Genomic DNA, 16,028 nt, shown 5'->3' on the forward strand with positions numbered 1-16,028 from the left:
TTCTTGATTATATCCATTTACTACAAGGATTGTGTTTTTTTCCCTTTTTTTTAATGAGAGGGAAGAGTAGGAAGGAGAAAAATGAGATTTTTATTAATTGGAAAAAATTAATTTCATTTTTAAAAATTAAGGTTACAAAAATGAATCACATCTTCAAAGTTCACAATTCAAAAAATGGATAACACGATAAAGGGAAAGCTACTCTTGGAGCCAATAGTCCCTACAAGGCTCTATTTAAAGGATTATTAGAATAAGTGGATGGCAGCATTTTGCCAAAAAAAATCTAGAAAAAACTGGAAATAAAGACAATAATGTATAGTTAAATGTGAAGCTTCAAAAAAGAAGGAAAGACATAAGACAGAGTGAAAGTTATGAATGATAAGGCTTCTTTGATAATTCTGCTCTAGGGCCTTGGGAGGAGCTTTCACAGAGGGGAGGAAAATACTCAAAATAATTTGACCTGAAAACTCCCCAACCAACAAAGGGAGAAGTAAAGCTATTTTAAAACTCAAGCAAAGAGAAATTCTTCCAAAAAGTTACAAATTTCTTCTGCTTGAGGCCTTTGTATGTTATGGCGTAGTATCTATGTTGATAAAATTCACAAAAGATGAGCTATGTAAACGAAAGCAACTTTGGAAAGTCTAGAAATAGAGAGGTAGCAAGAACAGGAGGGCCAGGCTGGCCACACATTGTCTGCAGCTTTGTGTGTGGTCTAGGGGGACTTTTGGATGAAGAGAAGTACATGGTGAGCTAAGAAGGAATGCAGTGCAGAGATAAAAAGACACGATAAGTAAGCAGAGTCTAATCATAGCATGACTGGAAGATATTGCACACAATTCTTTGGCCCAGGATTCAAGGCCCTCCACAATCTGAGCCCAGAGCGTGATTTCAGTTTCACCTCCCAGCACGCCACTAGCACACAACCCTGTGCAATCTTTCTAGAGGAGAAATCTGAGGCTGGGAGTCATTAAGTGACTGAGTCAAGGTCACGCAAATAGCAGGTATCAAAGTTAGGTCCACATGGCACCAAGTGCAATACTATCTTCTAAGAGAAGCTGTCTCCTAGATTTGGAAGTCATCTCCATAGAGATTATAGTTGAATTGTAAGAGCTGGTGAGATCCTGAAGGAAGTTGTAGGGTTACAAGAAAGAAAAGGAAGGAGGAAGAAGGAAGGAAGGAAGGAAGGAAGGAAGGAAGGAAGGAAGGAAGGAAGGAAGGAAGGAAGGAAGGAAGGAAGGAAGGAAGGAAAGAAGGAAGGAAGACAGAAAGACTGCAGAAGGTCCATTCTAGGGATGAGGCTAGTCAGTATGGACTTTTGAAGGAATGAGGAAAGGGAGAAACAAAGTACAGGAAATTTTAAAGTTATTCTTTAGTGAATAGAGAATCTTAGGATCACAGGATTTATAGCTAGAAGGAAACTTGGAAATTATCAAAAATCCTTTTAATTTTTTTGTTTTTGTGAGGCAATGGGGTTAACATCAGATCTTGACTTCAGGGAGACTATGTCAACTGAACCCATTCTGCTCAAGAAGGAAAGATTTTGACCTCGAGGCAGGAGTCTTATTAAATGTGGACAAGCTCAATGTGAACTGGCAAGTTGTTTTTTTTATTCTTTAAGATTTTATTTATTTTGAATTTTACAATTTTTCCCCTAATCTTCCTCCCACCCTGCCCCCCCACCCAACCACAGAAGGCAGTTTGTTAGTCTTTACAATATTCCCATGGTATATACATTGATCTAAGTTGAATGTGATGAGAGAGAAATCATATCCTGAAGGAAGAAAAATAAAGTATAAGAGATAGAAGAATTACATAGTAGGATAATGGGTTTTTTTCCCCCTAAATTAAAGGTCTTTGTTCTTTGTTCAAATTCCATGATTCTTTCTCTGGATACAGATGGTATTCTCTATCACTGATACCCCCTGATTGTTGCACTGATGGAATGAGCAAGTCCATCAAGGTTGAGCATTACCCCCATGTTGCTATCAGGGTGTTTAATGTTTTTCTGGTTCTGCTCATCTCGCTCAGCATCAGTTCATGCAAATCCCTCCAGGCTTCCTTTAATTCCCATCCCTCCTGGTTTCTAATAGAACAATAGTGTTCTATCACATACATATACCATAGTTTGCTAAGCCATTCTGCCAACTGAAGGACATTTACTTAATTTCCAATTCTTTGCCACCACAAACAAGGCTGCTATGAATATTTTTGTACAAGTGATGTTTTTACCTTTTTTCATAATCTTTTCAGGGTATAGACCCAATAGTGGTATTGCTGGATCAAAGGGTATGTACATTTTTATTGCCCTTGGGCATATGAATTGTCAAGTTTTGAGGAATTTTTTTTTGTTGTTGTTTGTTTAGTTTTTGATCACCATAACACAGGAAATTGGGGAAATATCCAGTACTCAAGTAAAAAGAACATGAAATCTGGGGTCAGAGGAGTTAGGTTTAAGATCCATTTCTGCAACTGACTACTGATATGGTACTCCCTGGGCCTCAGTTTCTCCATCTGTAAAATAAGGAACTTGGGCTATGATGTTCTCATGGATTCATTATCTTCTCATGATTGGGAAATTATTACTGTTTTGACAGTTCAACAAGTCAATTCAAAAAGTATATATCAAACACTTACTATGTCCCAGGCACAATGTTGCTTACATTCTTAGTTGGGGGAAGACAATGGATAAAAGGCAGTTGAGAAGAAGGGAGGGAGTAAAGGAGAATAAGGAGAAGAGGGAGAAAAGAGAAAAGCCTCTCTTGGAGGCTTCATAGAAATAGTTCAGGGAGTCATAGTGCAGTCCGGAAAGGAATGAAGACATGGCTGGCCTTGCTATCTTCCTCAAAATGCAGGCTCTTGGAGAAACTAGTTGATCAGAGGAAGCAGAGGATACTTCCATTCTGAAAAGTAAGGAATAAAGTGAAGGAGAAAAGATGGGACATTAGGGAGTAAAAGGAACAACATTAAAAGATCTTTTTTTACAAATACTGTTGAGCCAGGTTTAAGCTGCAAAAGTACAAAAAATGTAAAAGTAGGAATGCTACATGTATAGAAACTGAAAAAAGAAGGAAAGTTATAATATAGGAATGACAATCTATTGGAATATATCATAGAGATAAATCATAAGAAAATATTGTATAATAGAAAGAATAATGGTTCTGGGCTTAAAAGTCTAAGCTTGAGATCTTGACTCTGCCAAGGGAAAATCATAACTTCTTTATGCTTCTGGTTTCCCATTTGTAAAGTGGAAATAATCATGCCTCCCTTTTTAATTTTCCATGGTTGGAAGAAGTGAATGGGGGTCATCTATATAAAAGCATTTTGTAAACTACAGCTTAATACTTATGAACATATAAGCCTACAAGAAATCAAATAAGAGGAATAAAGAAATATTCACTGATCATAAATCTTAGAAAACAGCAAATATCAGCTTTGGAAAGGACCTTAAAGATAATCTGTACCAAAACACTCATTTTACAGATTAGGAAACTGAAGTTAAGAATTTAAATAACTTGTTCAAGGTCAATAATTAAGAGGTGGAATCAGAATTTAGACCTAAGTTTTCAAATATTAAGAATAATAACAATAACAAAAATATTTATCTAGCACTTTAAGATTTGCCAAGGACAATATCCCTATGAAAAAGATGTTTTAAAAAAAAATCCCCCATTTTGCAGATGAGGAAGCTGAGGCAGAGAAAGCTTAAGTGACTTGCCCAGGGTTACACAGCTAATAAATAGAGGAGGCAGAATTCGAACTCTGATCTTGTTGACTCGGCATTGTATCCACTATGTTCACTATGCCATCTAGTGGCCTAACAGCTGTTTCCACTATACCACTGCTACTCCTCAAACCTGGTACAATTGAAATAGATTAGAAAGGAGATAGCTTGCTAAACTAAAGTCTGTACTAGATTATGCAACCCACAGGGATCTGGATCTATTTGAGTTTGACATCACTGATTTAGAGAAAATTGTGGTGAAAAAGGTAAAATTTAAAAAAAAAACAACCCCCCCCCAAAATCTCCAAAAGCTTAATCAGTAAAAAAAAAAAAAATTCTGGTGTCAGAAGCAATGATTTCCTATTCATAAAATGTTCCCTCCACAATCCCCAGTTGTTGATACCAGACTTATCCTTGAAGCCTCAGCTCAAACCATTTCCACCATGAAATCTTTTTGGTTTTTTTGCAAGGCAATGGGGCCACACAGCTAGGTAATTATTAAGTGTCTGAAGTCACATTTGAACTCAGGTTCTCCTGATTCCAGGGCTGGTGCTCTATTTACTGCACCATCTAGCTGCCCCTCCACTATGAAATCTTTGATATCCCCAGCTAGAAATGACCTGGGGGGTGGGGCATTGTGAGGTTCAAAATATAGGAGGGAAGAATCTTCTTGCTTATAATAGATGCAAATGTGAAGCCTATATCAGATTACCTTCTGTTGGGGAAAGAAGAGAGGGAGGAAAAAACTTACTACCTTGCAAAAAAAAATTATTGGTAGAAACTACTATTGTACTGTAATTTGTAATTGGAAGTTAAATAAAATATTTATATAACAAAAAAAAGATAAGAGGTATAGAAAGTGGTTTGCCACCCAAAAAGCACCATAGGCATACCCACTTTGAATTCTGCTCTAAGAACTAGTGACCATTCCTTACATTCTAATTCTAATAGATGAGTGTTCAGGGCTGTGAACCCTAAGGACCAGGCATCTAGTGCTTATGGAAAGGAAAGGAGTAGGGATGTAAGGAAATGGCAGTTATTTTGCACACTGGCCTGAGGGCAAGAATGAAGGGAGTGACCTGGTGAGTTGGCTTAAATAATATACTAAGCAAATTCTTTTTTTGCACAAAAAACTCATCATCAAGATTTATGATAAGGAATACTATTTATTCCAAAGAGCAAGTTAATGGTGTCTGAAATCAGACTGAAGCAAGATTTTTTTTTCATTATTTTTCTTGAGATGTCTCTTTTTTTGGGGGGGGGTTATGTTTATGTTATAAAATGATTATTCTGAAAATGTTTTTCATGACCACACATTTTTAATATATGCCAAGTAACTTGCTTGCTTAATGAGGGGAAAAGAATTTGGAACTCAAATTTTTAGAAGTGAGTGTTGAAAATTGTGGTAAATGAATAAATTGGAACACTTTGACTCTATAAGAAATCATGAGGGACAGGACTTCAGAAAAGCCTGGAAAGATTTACATGAACTGATGCTTAGTGAAATAAGCAGAACCAGAAGAACATTGCACACACTAACAACAAACATGAGGTGATGATCAACTATGATGGACTTGTTCTTTTCGGCAGTACAATAATCAAAGACAATTCTGGAAGACTTGAGATGGAAAATACCATCCATATCCAGAGAGGGAACTGTGGAATTTGAATGCAGACCAAAGCTTACTATCTTTAATTTTTAAAAGCTGTCTTATGTATTATGTCATTTTTCCTCTCTAATTTTTTCCCTTCTGTTTGGATGTGATTCTTCTTTCACAACAAGGTTAATATGAATCGATAGTGAGCATGATTATACATAAAGAACCTATATCAGATTGCTTTCTATCAAGGAGAGGGAAGGGAGGGAAGCATAAAAATTGCAAAACTCAAAACCTTGTAAAAAAATGATTGGTGAAAACTTTTGCTGCATGTTGGAAAAAACAAGTAAATAAAAATATTTTTTAAAAGTAAGTGAATGATGAAACTTATTTATACATGTAACTGAGGGAAAATTAAATTAAATTAAGAAAACAAAAACAAAACTCTTCATCCTGATTCTATCTGTATTACTTCATCTATCATGGGAGTGCATGGTCCTAACATTACATCTAATTGCAATCAATGATGGCTATGCCCTAGAGAGGGAGAAGAGGGGAAATTCCTTAACAGCAGAAGTTCTTATTTTGAATTGTGCTGCTGTGTCCTCTACTGGTAGAAAATGAACTCCCCAAAAGATGAACAGGCTGCTTCAGGAAGCCTTGGATTCCTTCCTACTCAAGGTCTTTAAGGTATATAACAGCCTGTCAGGTATATTGTAGAGGGAAGCTTTTTCCAGTGGGAGGGCTGAAGATGACTTCTAATGAATCTAAACTCTCTAGATTTCCTCATTTATGAACAAGGAGATTGGATCCAGATGAGAGGATCTCAAACTTTGTTTACTCACAACCCAGTATTCTCTGACAGCAGGAATCCTGAACCACTTAACTCTTAAACGGACAATATGAGAAGAGAGTAGGAACCTTCATACATGAAAAGTTGACAAGAATGGCCATTTTTATTAAATTCTTTGTTGACAGGTTTTTGCCAAATTTTGTTTGTATCAGTAATTTTCCTGATAAATGTTTAACAATGTTCTCTTTGGGGGAAAATATACACTGTGGTATATGAATGGGATAGAACACTATTATTCTAGAAGAAATCATGGTTAATTTGCATTATTAGCATTTTCTCCAATATTTTCTTAAATCTAGATAATCAAAAAATAACACTAGCTAACATTTACATGGCACTCACTATGGGTGAGTCATTATGCTAAGTACTTTACAACTATTATCTTAATGGATCCTTACAACTGTGGAAGGTAGGGGCTATTATGACCATTTTCTAGATGAGGAAACTGAGGCAAGAAGAAGAAAAGTGACTTGCCCTGGGTCACTCAGTTAGGAGGTATGTGAGCCTAGATTTGAACTCAGATCTTCCTGACTCCAAATCCAGTGCATTATCTACTGTACCACCTGTCTACCCGATTTTTAGCATTTGCCAATTTTTGAGGTTGTAAATTCTCATACTGAAAATTCAACAGCTGACTAGAGAGACAGCACTGCATGAAAAACAATGGTATGTTAGTCCAATATATTATGTTTACAATACTGCATAGACTAGGGAAGTAAAATCTAAATCAAACAAAATTATTTATGTTTTCTTGATCAGAAATAATATATCATCTGCAATTTTTTCATCTTATCTGTCAAAATTAGTGGCACATTTTCAAAAACACTGGACATGGTCATGGAATCTCATAGGTGAAAGGAGACTTTGAAATCATCTTGTCTAATTCATATCAAAAAAAGGAACTTAATGCAGGTTCCCTTCCTGCTCATCATTTCACCTCACTTAATACTATTAATTACTCTATTGATTAGTTAATTGGAATCCTGTGTCCTGAAATATAAAACAGGGAGGTTCCAATGAGAAGATAGTGACTAAGACAAAGATTGTCTCAAATCTACTGAGTGGTACAGTGGATTAGAGAGTGCTGAGCCTGGAGTCAGGAAGACGTTAGTTCAAATTTGATCTCAAGCTATGTGACCCTGGGCAAGTCACTTTACTCCATATGCCTCAGTTTCCTCATTTCTAAAATGAGCTGGAAAAGGAAATAGCAAGTTGATCCAGGATCTTTGCTTAGAAAACCCCAAACATGGTAAAGAAGAGTTGGATGTGACTCAAATGACTGAACAACAAGCTCTTATCTGCAGTCTCACATCTCTAATAGCCTATTCAATATCTGAAGTAGATATCTTGCAATTCTCTGAAAATCAACATATCAGAAACTGAACTCATAATCTTTGCTGCAAAAACCTCTCTCTTCTAATTTTCTGTATACTGTCAAGGGTGCCATGCTCCTAGTTGGGAATTAATCCAACCATTTTGGAGAACAATTTAGAATATGCCCCAAAGCATACATACATCTTTTTATCCAGCAATTCCGCTACTAGGTCTGTATCCCAAAGAGATCACAAAAAAATTTTTGTACTTACATGTACAAAAATATAGCAGTTCTTTTTTGTGGTGGCAAAAAGTGGAAATTGAGGGGATGCCCATCAATTGAGGACTGATTGAGAAAATTATGATATGTGGATCAAAGAATACTATTTTCATCTTTTTAATTTATTTTTTGATTATTCTTATGGTTTTTCCTTTTTGTTCTGATTCTTCTTAAACAACTTGACTAATGTGAAATATATATTTATTTAATATATATTTATATATATATTTTATATATAAATATATTTATATAAAATATATATTTATTTAAATTTATATAAATAATATATTTAAGATGATTATACATGTATAGCCTGTAACAGATTGCTTGCTGTTTTGAGGAGAAAGAAAAATTTGGAAATAAAAATATTATAAAAAATCAATGATACCAAAATAAATAAATAAATAAATATTTAAAAAGATCAATGTTATGAACTGTTGTTATATGTAATTGGAAAAACACAAAATATTATTCAATTAAAATGATAAAAAAATTTAAAATAAAAAAGAATACTTAATAGATAAGTGACCCTGGGAAAGTCATCTTAACCCTGTTTGCCTCAGTTTCTCATCTATAAACTGAGCTGGAGAAGGAAATGGCAACTAAGTACAGCCATATTTGTCAAAATCCTCTCAATCACTCAGGCTCACTATAGACTTCTCACCTCTCTCAAGCCCCATATCTTATATGTTTTTCAGGACCTGTCAATTTTACTTTGTAACATCTCTTTTAATTTATTACCTTCTGCCTTCTATCACTGCCAGTTCCCTGGTGCAGGCTCTCATCATCTCACCCATGTACAACTTCAGTAGCCTACTGGGTGGTCAGCTTGCCACAAGTCTCTCCCCACTCCATTCTGTCTGCCATTCAAGTATCAAAGTGCAGGTATAGTCTTGTTATTTCCCTACTCAATAAACTCCACTGGCTCTCTATCACCTCCAGGATCAAATTTAAAAGTCCCTGCAGTTCAAAGCTCTTCATAACCTCCCCATCTTTCTGTCTTCTTACACCTTACATTCATCCACATACTTTGATATCTAGTCATAATGGCCTCCTTGCTATTGGATCACACAAGTAACACCATCTTCTAATTCAGGAATTTCCACTGGCATTACCCCATTCTTGGAATGCTTCTTATCTCAGTCTCCTGATTTTTTTCCAGTCCAAATTGAAATCCTACCTTCTATAGGAACCCATTCCTGGACCACTGTAATCTTAGCATATTCTCTCTGAGATTATCTCAATTCATACTCCCTATTCCTTGCTCATAAATAAATAGTTGCAAGAAAACTCCTCAAAAGCCGGAACTGTCTTGTCTTTGTTTATATTTTCAGATATAGCATGGGGCCTGACACATAGTAGCACTTTATTAATGTTTACTCACTTCCTGGTTAGGGTCCAACAAGGCAGACCTAGAATAAACAGAGGCTTGGAGAAAGACATTTAAGACAAATACCCCTATGTGATAGGATATATTTTTCCTTTTATAACTTTTGGTAGGGAGCATCCTAATAATCTGATCTTAGGAAATTAATCTCTAATCAGTTTTCTTATCTGGAAAAGGAGGACTTGCATTAGATGATCATTAAAGCCTCATCTGACTCTGATAGATCATAAACAATCTATGATTGTATATGATCAAATGAGAAGAATTTAGAGAGGAAGGCCCTAGGAGTAAGGTCAGTATGAACTTAGCCAGAAGCTTGGTCTGGTCAAGAGAAACAGGGCTAATAGAGAGTATTAAGTAGAGGAACAATAAGTTTAAATGAATAAAGAAACCCCAGACAAACTCCCAGACTAGAATTCAATCATCCTATGCCTTTTTTGCCTAGTGTTGGGAGAGTTTTGGATCCAATTCATGCCTCTTCAAGGGGCACCATCTTTGATATCTTTCACTAGATGGCCACGCTGATTTGACAGTGAATTTGCCTTTATATTTCATATAGGGAAAAGAAACCCCTAGCCCTTCCATGAACATGGAAATTCATCCTTGCTCAATCAAGAAGCATTTAAAAATGTGTTACTGCCTATGTCACTGGATCCATAGTCTCATCCTCAGGGAACCTTTTAGAATCCTCCTAAACTCAGGTTGAAATTTCTGAGTTTGGAGCACAGTTAGGAAGGGAAGCTTCTGGGTAGAGCAGTGGATAGGGTACTGGGCCTGAAGTCAGGAAGATCTCAAACTCAGATTCAGAATACTTAATTGGTAAGTGACCCTGGGAAAGTCATCTTAACCCTGTTTGTCTCAATTTCTCATCTATAAACTGAGTTGGAGAAGGAAATGCCAACTAAGTACAGCCATATTTGTAAAAAAAAAAAAAAGGGGGGTAATAATGAGTTGGACATGACTGAAAAGCAACTAAAAATAGTAAGGGACGTCCCTTCAATCCAGACTCTTGACCCAGGGCTCACTGTAGTAAAATGGAGAAGACCATCATTGAGGTCTCTAATAAATTAGGTGACACTGTGCATGTCTCACATTACCATAAGTAATAAATTAGAACTCTGGGGCCAAAGAGATTTCACCCTTGTCAATTATTTCCAATTGTTTAGGAAGTATTATGACACAATAAGGACCCTGTGATACCAAGAAGGCTTGAGACCCAGGAGGTGGAGTCATTTTCACCATCTCCTTTACCACAGAAATAGTTCCTGAGAATCTAAGCAAACTTGAATGCAAATAATTCTCCAGTAGCAGTGGGAAGAAGCCTCTAATCCACAAGACAGATCATTTGCCAGGGGGACAGGGTGGCACAGTGGATAGAGCACCAGCCCTGGAGTCAGGAAGACCTGAGTTCAAATCCAACCTCAGACACTTAATAATTTAACCAGCTGTTTGACCTTGGGCAAGTCACTTAACTCCAATGCCTTACCAAAAAAAAAAAAAGACTCATCATATGCCAGAGAAATCAAAGGAAAAGCATAGGAATGGGTAGAGCAGTGACCTTATTTGTTAGAAGATTTCAACCGCCTGGTTTTATCCGCTTTGTTTTAATTGCAAGAGAAACAGAATTTTCATTGCTTAGGAGAAACTGGGAAGTACTTGTTAGAGTAGGGTTTTAGAAGATCTAAAGATTTATTTTAAGCAGATTCTCCTTTATCTTTCTCAACTATTGGATAGTTCAAACTCAATGCTCTTTGTGTATCTCAAACACAACATGACTAAAAGTCAACTCATTACCTTTCCCCCACAAACTCAACCCTCTTTGGAACTTCCCTGATGGTTTGAGAGCTCCAATCAGTCAATGAAGAAGTTAGTAAGTCCGGGGTTAGGCACCTCTTGCTCTGATATGGGGATACAAGGAAAAAACAGGGCATAGCCCCTGTACTCAGAAAGCTTCAATTCTTCTGAAGGTAGAAAGGACATCATGTATATAGGTAAGTTCACTTGGTAAAAAAGCATTTATTAAATATTTGCTATATGGCAAACACTGTGCTAAGAACTGAGGATACAATAAATGGAAAAGCCATGATTGTTGCCCCTCAAAGAGCTAATGTTCTGACAGCAGAGATGAATATACAAGTACCACCAAACTCTAGAGTAATTACAACTTTGAAAAACCAGCATTATCCTTATCTTCTTACTCATCTTACTTACTTATCATCTTACTTACTATCTCACAATCAGTGGCCAAATCTTGCCATCTCTACCTCATAATTTCTTTTGCATCCAATACCCTTTCTCCATATACATGGTCAACTCCTAAGCATAGGCTCTCCTGACCTTTAGGCAGGCATATTGCTTTAGTCTCCTAATTGCTCTCCCTGCCTCCTCAAGTCTCTCTCTCTACTCTAATTCAACATCCACACAGTTTCTAAAGTGATTTCCCTAAAATGCAAATCAGATCCCCAACTCAATAAACTCCAATGGCTCTTTGTTGCCCCTGAGTTCAAACAGAATTTCTGACTGATAATTATAAACCCTCACAATCAGGGCCCAACCTACATTTCCAATCTACAAAAACATTCTCTGACCTTACTGGTCTTCTTAGCATACCTGATGAATGATTATCTATTTCTCATCTCCACATCTTTATACAGGTTGTCTGTTTCTCATACTGGGGTGTGCTCCCACCTTACCTCTGCCTCTTTAGATCTCATTTCCTCCAAAACTCAGCCCAGGCATCATACTCCATAGGAAACCTTTTATGATAATTCTTAGTTACCTCTTCTAATCTCTCAAATAATCTGCTACTTGTTTTATCTATATTTTGCGAGAGAGGCATCAAAGTATAATGTATAAAGAGCCTCAGATCCAGGAAGGCCTGGATTCAAGTCTTGCCCATGGCATTCACTAGGCCAGCTAGGTGGCACAGTGGATAGAGCACTGGTCTGGAGTCAGGAAGATGGGAATTTGAATCTGGCCTCAGATATTTGATTCTCTCTAAGCTGTGTGACCTTGGGCAAGTCACTTATCCCTGACTGCCTCACATCCAGGGCTATCTCCAGTCATCCTGATTCATATCTGGCCACTGGAGGAGAAAGTGGGGCTGGTGACTTAGCACAGCTCCCCCTCACATCCAATTCAGGTGCTTGTCATGGTATCACCTCCCTGATGTCATGGTCTTCTTCGACAATGAAAGTCAAACATGATTATGGCATCCACTGGCTGTGTAACCCTGGGTAAGTTGCTTAATCTCTTATTGTTCAAGGCAACTTATAAAAGTTATAAATTGTAAAAAAGGTGGTGCTAAGCTGTATTGAGAGGAGCATGTTTATCTGGGAATTGTCAATACTAATGAAATTAGAAGTCTTCCCGAAAGAATATAGGGTTTTTTTTAATACCAAAAGAAATCGTAAAAAATGGGGAAAAGTCTCACATGTTCAAAAATATTTATAGCAACTATTTTTGGAGTGGCAAACAATTGGAAATTGAAGCTGAATAAGATATGGCATATGAATGTTACGACATACTATTGTTCTAAATGAAACCATAATTGGTCAGACCTTAGAGAAGCATGGAAAAACATACATGAACTGATGCTGAGTGAAGTGAGAGAACCAAGAAAATGTTGTACACATTAACAACAACATTGCGAGATGATCAACTGTGATGGATGTAGCTCCTCTCAGCAGTTCAGGGATCAAGGACAATGTTATGGACAATGCTATTCACATTCAGAGGGAAAAAAAAACTACACCATCTGAATGCACACTATATTCACTTTTTAAAAATTTCTCTTGTTTTTCCTTCCTATCTCATGACTTTATTTCTTTCCCTTTAGTCCTAAATCCTCTTACAAAAAATGACTAATTTGCAAATGTTAAACACAAGTGCACATATATAACTTTTAATCAGACTGTGTATCAACATGGGAAAGTAAGTGAGATAGAAAAATGTAAAATAAATTTACAAATGGACGAATGCTGAAAAACTACCACAGCATGTAATTGAAAAAATAAAATATCAATTAACAGAAATAATATAAGCTTCTTCAGGGTTGGGATTCTTTCATTTCTGTCTTTTTATCCTGGATGCCTTGTACAGCTGATATCTGTACTAGTAATTGTACTAGGGATTGGCAAGTTTTGTATAGTCAATCATGATTATATATGAGGGACTTTAGAAATAATTTATGTACATTTTTGATTATCTCTCAGAAGAGAGTACTGAAGTTCAAAGGGGTTAAGTCAATTACTCAAGATCATACAATTGGATTGTAGCAGAGTAGGGATGAGAAGAGCCAGTGTCTCCACACACTTACTTCAGGGTTCAATTCAATTCATTTTAATAAACATTTGTTAAGCTCCTACATTGTGGGACACTATACTAATTTCTACAGACTCAAAAAGAGACAAAAGACATTGTCTACCCTCAAGGAGCTTGCCATCTAATGGGGAAGACAATATGCAAATAAATATTTACAGAGCAAGTTATGAACAGGATAAATAGGAAATAATTAATAGAGGAAAGACATTGGAATTAAGAGGGATTAGGAAAGACTATGGAAGATGGATTTTAGTCAGGAAGCCAGAGAGATAGTAGTTGGAGTGGAGGAGCGAGAGAAAGTCATGGAGGACCACCAAAGAAAATGCCTTGATTTGAGAGATGGATCATCCTGTTCATGGAACAGCTACATCCTGATGTCACTGTATTGGAGAGTATGGTATAGGAAGACAGAAAGGTAGGAATAGGTTAGATGATAAAGGGTTTTGAATTAAACAGAGTATTTAGTATTTGTTACTAAAGGAAAGAAAGAACCACTGGAATTTATTGAGAAAGGGATGACAAAATCAGACTTGTGCTTTAGGAAAATCACTTAGTGGTTGAATGGTGAACAGATTGGAGTATGGAGAGTCTTGAGGAAGATAGACCCACCAGTTAGCTATGGCAGCAATATAGGCATGAGGTGATGAGAACCTACCCTAGTGGGGCAGTGATCAAAGAGAAAAGGGGAGTATTTGGGAGATGTTGCAAAGGTCAAATCGACAGGCTGTGACAACAGCTTGGATATGTACAATGAGAGAGAGTGAGAGGTCCAGAGGCAGGAAGATTGGTACTGCCCTCTTTGAACATTAGCATGGGGAAACAAGGCATATGGCTGCTTTTAATTTGTTGTTGCTTAGCTTAGAAGGGTTTTTGGAATTTTTAATACAGTCAAGGGGCAGCTAGGTGGTGCAGTAGATAGAGCACCAACCCTAGAGTCAGGAGAACCTAAGTTCAAATCCGACCTCAGACAATAATTGCCTACCTGTGTGACTTTGGGCAAGCCACTTAACCCTATTGCCTTAAATAAATTTTTTTTCTATGTTTGGTTTTTTTTTTTTGCAAGGCAAATGGGGTTAAGTGGCTTGCCCAAGGCCACACAGCTAGGTAATTATTAAGTGTCTGAGACTGGATTTGAACCCAGGTACTCCTGACTCCAGGGCTGGTGCTTTATCCACTGCGCCACTTAGCCACCCCCTTAAATAAATTTTTAAAAAAATTTAATACTGTATTGTACTGTAATTACTGATTGTAATAGAATGCACCAAGACAATGTTATTAATTACATATTTCCAACATGCCCCAAGGCTTTGAACAAAGCATGAAGAGAACCATCTATCCACTGACCTCAAGCCACTTATGAGGTTGGCAGCACCCCAGACCAATGCCACCTGCACTCCATTAATGTGAAGGAGTCGGGGAAAGCATCTGAACTATGTGTGCTTCTTTCTGCCAGTCCTTTCATGGACACAGAGAGAGGGTAGGGAGGGACAGGATAATAGAAATCCCAACTCCCAGTCATGCTTGTGGGGCAGTCAGTCGACAACCAACAGGCGAGGACTAAGCTTTTACAATGGGCTTGGTCCTTCTTGATGTCACCTCCCCTTGGAAATCTTTCTTGACTAACCCTGCTCCCTTCTGGCTATGTCATCTCGCTTCCATCAACTGTTCACCTATGTAGTTAATCCTGTCCCTGGTATCTAATACTCTGTCCCCACCTCATTGTAATGTAAATTCCTTTCCAGGAGAGATTGTTTAGTTCTTTTTATTTCTATGCTCAATGATGAGGGCAGAGTCTGGTACATGATAGCGCATGATGCTATTTAATAAAAATTTGTTAATGATTCCATGAAGATTCTAACTTCAAAAACAAAAAAAGACAGAACTCTGCTCTAAAAAGCAAGATTTCTCCAATATGAGTTACTATTGGGATAGAGAGAGGTTGGAAATTTGTACCTATATGATGAGCTCATCTTCTGTCTAGACATTAGATATCTAAATTTTTTAAAATTAAATTTATTTATTTTTCCAAAGAAGAACCAGAACAAAAGGGGAAAAAACCATGAGAAAAAAAATGCAGCATACAACAAATTTTTAAAAATTGAAAATAATGTACTTTGGTCTACATTCAGACTCTTTAGTTCCTTCTATGGATGTGGATGATATTTTTCATCACAAGTCCTTTAGAACTATCTTTGCCTGTATTCTAAATCTTGATAGATGATTGTAGAAAACAACTTTTCCATGTCCACCATGAATCAAAAGAAATTTTGATAACAAGAATATATTTATGTTTGTGGCCAATATATTCTGGGACCACATCTTCCAAATTAAGATGGAACTTCATTGGAAATAATGATTACTTTTCTTTTTTTTTTTTTAAGGTTTTTTGCAAGGCAAATGGGGTTAAGTGGGTTGCCCAAGGCCACACAGCTAGGTAATTATTAAGTGTCTGAGACCAGATTTGAACCCAGGTACTTCTGATTCCAGGGCCGGTGCTTTATCCACTGTGCCACCTAGCCGCCCCATGATTACTTTTCAAAAAAAAAAATATT

At 36.9% G+C, this 16,028-nt stretch overlaps 1 protein-coding gene across 4 annotated transcripts in view; it reads right to left on the reverse strand.

Moving 5' to 3' along the window:
* The window catches only part of MYLK (myosin light chain kinase), a 410,235-nt gene that overhangs the window by 229,411 nt on the left and 164,796 nt on the right, over window positions 1-16,028 (reverse strand). The gene's annotated exons all lie outside the window — the stretch shown is intronic.

The sequence above is a fragment of the Macrotis lagotis genome, chromosome 1 (genome assembly GCF_037893015.1).
Source record: "Macrotis lagotis isolate mMagLag1 chromosome 1, bilby.v1.9.chrom.fasta, whole genome shotgun sequence".
NCBI classification, from domain to species: domain Eukaryota; kingdom Metazoa; phylum Chordata; class Mammalia; order Peramelemorphia; family Peramelidae; genus Macrotis; species Macrotis lagotis.